This window comes from Rhinopithecus roxellana, chromosome 17 (genome assembly GCF_007565055.1).
Source record: "Rhinopithecus roxellana isolate Shanxi Qingling chromosome 17, ASM756505v1, whole genome shotgun sequence".
Taxonomy (NCBI): domain Eukaryota; kingdom Metazoa; phylum Chordata; class Mammalia; order Primates; family Cercopithecidae; genus Rhinopithecus; species Rhinopithecus roxellana.
Window position 1 is genome coordinate 23,625,676 of NC_044565.1, and position 6,224 is coordinate 23,631,899.

The window sequence follows — 6,224 nt, forward strand, 5'->3', positions numbered from 1 at the left end:
AGGGTTCCTCAGGAAAGCTTTCTTAGAGGAGATAAGGCTTGAATTGAGGCTTTGAATTGAACTGAGATGAGTGGGTGTTTGTTTGGCATATGGGGCTGAAGAGAAAGCCATGTCAGGCATGGGGGTGCAAGATGGGGGTGGGGTGGAACAAAGGAATGGGGCCGTCATTGGAATTTAACCATTTTCTGCCATTGGGCACTAGATGGCAGGAGAACTCTAGTTTGAGGGCAGTGGGGCGTTTGACTCAACCCAAGCTTCTTTGAAGACAGCTGTGCTCTGACTGGGCGCGGTGGCTCGTACCTGTAATCCCAGCACTTTGGGGAGCAGAGGCAGGTGGATCACCTGAGGTCAGGAGTTTGAGACCAGCCTGGCTAACATGGTGAAACCCTGTCTCTACTAAAAACACAAAAATTAGCCAGGCATGGTGGCAGGGACTTGCAGTCCCGTCTACTTTGGGAGGCTGAGACAGGAGAATCGCTTGAATCCTGGAGGCAGAGGTTGCAGTGAGCTGAGATCATGCCACTGCACTCCAGCCTGGGAAACAAAGTGAGACTCCGTCTCAAAAAAAAAAAAAAAAAAAAAGAAAGAAAGCTGTGTTCTTCCAGCACCAGGCCCTCTCTAGTGAGTACAAGTATGAGTATCTCCCCATAAATCACAGTTCAGGGTCTCGAGACCGCCTGTTCACTTCAAACTCGACTACAGGTGGCTCCCAGCAGCAGCTGGAAAAAGGGTGACGCCAACTATTAAATAATGTGCCAGACAGTGTTTTAAGTGCCTTCTACAGGATGATCTCATTTAATTTCCGTGACAAAGTACCCTATGAGGTGGATACTTTACTCTCCTCTTTTCTCTCACTCAGGGCAGAAAATTGAGGCCTAAGGAGGTGAAACCACTTGCCAGGAATTGCACATTTTTAAACTGGTGGAGCTAGAATTCCAATCCTGATGGGCTAACTCCAGACTAGAAAAAGTAGGAAATCTCCATTGTGACTGACTTAGTGTTTATACTTATGTCCCATGTTCCACAGAAAGTTCTTTCTTTCTTCTTTATAGCACAGTCTGAAACTACTCACCTTTCCCTCTTATTCCTAAAATTTCAGACAGAACCTCTCCAACAGCTCCTACTTGTAGGAACCAAGTTAATCACGCTAAATGAGTTTAAAAGTCCTTGAGTAATTCAGGCTTGTTCGTTTGTATACACAAATTGAATGGTACTTTTAATATTTATGAAAAATTATTCTTGGCTGGGGTGGTGGTTCACATCTGTAATTCCAGCACATCGGGAGGCCGAGGCAGGCAGATCACTTGAGGCCGGGAGCTTGAGACCAGCCTGGCCAACATGGTGAAACCCCCATCTCTACCTAAATTTAAAAACATTAGCTGGGCATAGAGGCACACACCTGCAATCCCAGCTACTCAGAAGCTGAGGTGGGAGAATCACTTGAACTCAGGAGGTGGAGGTTACAGTGAGCTGAGATGGTGCCACTGCACTACAGCCTAGGTGACAGAGTGAGACTCTGCCTAAAAAAAAAAAAAAAAGAAAGAAAAAAAAGAAAAAGAAAAATGATTCCTGACTTCCAGTTAGCTGGCTGTGGAAATCAGATGGGAGTCATGGTGGAAGCGGAGTTTAATGTCATGTTAGGAAGCTCAGATACCTGTCTGTGGTATATTACCCTGGTACTTTGAGGGTGGGAAAATGAGGTTTCAGGATTATCTGGCTCAAGCCTGGGCTGATTCACTGGAAACAAGTCACAGCTCTTTCAGGATCCTGGTTAGTCAGTTCTGTCATCTTGATTCTTTCCCACCTCTCCTGCCTGCCATCCTGTGAACGCCGGCCCAGCAGTGGCAGAAGCACTCCCAGCCTCTCTGCCAGAGACAAACAGTGGCATAAGAGGGACTAGGGTTCTTTCCTATTTGCTCATGTTCAGGATGTGGGTGAGATAAATGGGGGCCAGGAGGCCCGGGATGAGGGGAGGAAGTGAATTTTGCTAATTGCTGCTACCTTTTCTAACCCTCAGGTTAGCTATGGGTGATAGCCAGAAACCCAGCTATGGCCAACCTTGGTTGAAGACTTCCAGATGAACCTTTATAAATCAAACTGATAATTTAGAAAGCAATTCTCATGTTATCAATTTTTAAAAAATTAATGCCAATAAGAATGAGCCTGAAGTGTTATGACTCTCTAGTCATGATACTCGTTGGTCAATTATGATGCCTTGGTGGGGAAAAGAAAGCTCACAAGCAAAGAACACTGTCTTCTGCAGAATGAAGAATTCAATCAACTTTTTGGAAGTCATGAGTACTTTTAAAAAATATATTCAATTGCTGGCTGGGCATGATGGCTCACGCCTGTATTCCCAGCACTTTGGGAGTCCGAGGCAGGTGGATCACTTGAGGCCAGGAGTTCGAGACCAGCCTGGCCAACACGGTGAAACCCTGTCTCTACTAAAAATACAAAAATTAGCTGGGCGTGGTGGCGAATGCTTGTAATACCAGGTACTCGGGAGACTGAGACATAAGAATCACTTGAACCCGGGAGGTAGAGATTGCAGTGAGCTGAGATCACGCCACTGCACTCCAGCCTGTGCGACAGAGACCCTGTCTCGGATTTAAAAAAAAAAAAAATAAATAAATATATACAAACACACACACACACACACACAATTGCTTCAGAGCTCTCTGCCAAAAAAATACATATATATTCAAAACTTTGGTTGAATAATTATTTTATATAAGTATATTATTAAATATAAAATAAAGCAAATGTTTTATGATTATAAATATCCAATTATGTGAATATCTCTTGAATCTATTCACATCTCTCTATCTTACTGTTATCACCCTAAAGCCACCATTATTATTATTATTGCCTGGCCTACGATAATTGATCCTGTTTAAATCTTCCTAGTGTGGCTGGGTGGCGGCTCACGCCTATAATCCCAGAACTCTGGGAGGCTGAGGTGGATGGATCACTTGAAACCAGGATTTTGAGACTGGCCTGGCCAACATGGTATAACCCAGTCTCTACTAAAAATACAAAAATTAGCCAGGCATGGTGGCACAGGCCTGTAACCCCAGTTACTCAGGAGGCTGAGGCAGGAGAATGGCTTAAACCTGGGAGGCAGAAGTTGCAGTGAGCTGAGATTGCTCCACTGCACTCCAGCCTGAGCGACAGAGCAAAATTCCATCTCAAAAAAAAAAATCTTTCTATTGAGTGGTCATTTACTTGTTGGCTTGTCGAGTACTTTTATTTTATTTTATTTTATTTTATTCTATTTTTTTGAGATAGAGTCTTGCTCTGTTGCCCAGTCTTGAGTGCAGTGGCGTGATCTTGGCTCATTGCAACCTCCACCTCCCAGGTTCAAGCAATTCTCTGCCCCAGCCTCCTGAGTAGCTGGGATTACAGGTGTGTGCCACCACGCCCATCTAATTTTTGTGTTTTTAGTAGAGACTGAGTTTCACCACCTTGGCCAGGCTGGTCTTGAATTCCTGACCTTGTGATCCACTTGCCTCAGCCTCCCAAAGTGCTGGGATTACAGGCCTGTGCCACTGCACCCGGCCTGTCAAATATATTTACATAGTATTGTAATGGCTCTTTGTCAGTTATATGTGTTACAATATTTCCTCCTACTTTGTGGACTTTTCAGTTTTTAAACAGTATCTATCAATGAAAGAAGTCCCTAATTTAAATGTAATCCTATTTATATTTTTCCCCATTACGGATAATTCTTTTTGTGTTTTGGTTTAAAAGAATCCTTCTGACTGGTCAAGAGGGCTCACAGCTGCAATCCTAGCACTTTGGGAGGCCGAGGAGGGAGGATCACTTGAGGCCAAGAGTTTGAGACCAACCTGGGCAATATAGGGAGATCCTGCCTCAATAAAAAATAAAAAAATTAGCCGGGCATGGTGGAGCTGTTGTCTCAGCTACTCAGGAGCCTGAGGTGGGAGGATTGCTTGAGCCCAGGAGATGGAGGCTCCAGTGAGCTATGATTGTGTCCCAGCACTCCAGCCTGGGTGACAAAGTGAGACCCTGTCTCAAAAAACAAAAAACAAGTTTCTTAACTCCAAGATTTGAAAGTATTCTTGAGAAGTTAAAAAATTATATTTGGCTGGTGCAGTGGCTCACACCTGTAGTCCCGGCACTTTGGGAGGCCGAGGTGGGTGGATCACCTGAGGTCAGGAGTTCAAGACCAACCTGGTTAACATGACGAGCCACTGCCTCCCAAAGTGCTTGGATTATAGGTGTGAGCCACCATGCCTGGCTGGCATAATGATTTTTTAAAAAAGACTTTTCTGATTGCCCCCTTCCCACTCTGTATGCTCCTCTGTCATTATATTTTCTTGGCACCCTGTACTTGTCTGTGATGGTGCGCATCATTATTATTCATACTTGTCCCATGTTTATTTTCTTTGCTAGATTAAGAACTCTATGAGGAGAGGGACCATGTCTGTTTTATTCATTGCTTTTCACCAATTCTTTGCCTAGTGTTTGGCACACACTAACCCCTCATTAATTTCATTATACAGGTAATCAGATTGCTAGAAATATTTGGAAACCAGAGAAAAGCAACAATAAATAGATAAAAATGTAAAAATCCATAATACTATCCTACAACTAACTTTATTTATTTATATATTTATTTTTATTTATTTATTTAGATGGAGCCTCACTCTCTTGCCCTGGCTGTAGTGCAGTGGTGCAATCTTGGCTCATTGCAACCTCCACCTCCTGGGTTCAAGTGATTCTCCTGCCTCAGCTTCCCTAGTAGCTGGGATTACAGGCATGCGCCACCATATCTGGCTACACTACTACTTCAAATACCACTGTTAAATTTTTGATTTCTTTCTTTTGCTGAAACATGATAAATGTTTGTTTCTCATATATCATCTGAAGTAAGCATTCTAGAGCTCATATGGCAGCTCCATGTCTCTTTTTTGTAGGTGTTCTGTCATCTCCAGGGTCACAATCTCATCTATATGGTCTTGAATTTATTTCTTTCCAGTCTTTTTTTTTCTATATGGGTTTTAAAAAACATTGTAGTAGCCCGGGTGTGGTGGCTCACGCCTGTAATCCCAGCATTTTGGGAGACTGAGGCAGGTGAATCATGAGGTCAGGAGATTGAGACCATCCTGGCCAACATGGTGAAACCTCGTCTCTACTAAAATACAGAAAATTCGCTGGGCGTGGTGGCACGTGCCTGTGGTCCCAGCTACTCCTCGGGAGGTTGCGGCAGGGGAATTGCCTGAACCCGGGAGGCGGAGGTTGCAGTGAGCCGAGATTGCGCCACTGCACTCCAGCCTGGGAACAGGGCAAGACTCCATCTCAATAAATAAATAAATAAAAATTGTAGTAATAAAATATATATACTTTGGTATCTTGCTTTTACAATTATATTACAAATGTTTCCATGTCATATACAAGTAAGAGGAAACATCGCATACAGCTAGTGATCAATGTTAAGCAGAAAAGGGCTGAAATTATAATTCAAATGTAAAGATTTGAGTAAGTCCTGGGATGGCGGTTGATAGAACCCCCTAGCTAGGCTAAGCAATCTAGAAGCAAAGGGGTCATGTCTGCCTTTGTAGAGTCTCAGGGAGTTGGCCAGGTTCCAGAGGGGTGATGGCTGCATGGTGGGTCTAGGCAGACAGGGCCTTAGGCAGTCCACAGGGTTCTCCAAGGCTCAGTGTGAGTAGGAGCTGGCCCCAGAGTAGCATGAAACTAGATAGGACCAGAGACAGCCCGACGATATCTCTTTCCCATGGCCCAGAATGGGAATTGCCTAATGATCTCCAGGCAGCTGAGAGGAGCCCAGAGCCCAGAAGTATCTGAGAGAACCGGACCTGGAGAAATCTTGTCCTTGGGAAGAGGCAGCTGGTATGAACCAAGAATGGTGACCTTTTCCCTCATAGATGCCAGTGTGGACAGATGATTCTACCCACCTACCCACCAGATGAAACTTGGGGATTAACTCCCAAATTGATTGAGATTATGTCCTTGCCACCCAGCAGAAGGGAGCTCACATTAGAAATTCTTTCCCCTTTCCCTTTCCTTTCTTTTTTCTTTCTTTTTTTGAGACAGGATCTTGCTTTGTCACCCCGGCTGGAGTACAGTGGTGTAATCACGGCTTACTGTAGTCTCAAATTCCCAGGCTCAAGCAATCCTCTTGCCTCAGCCTCTCCAGTAGCTGGAACTACAGGCCTACACCACCACACCTGGCTAATTTT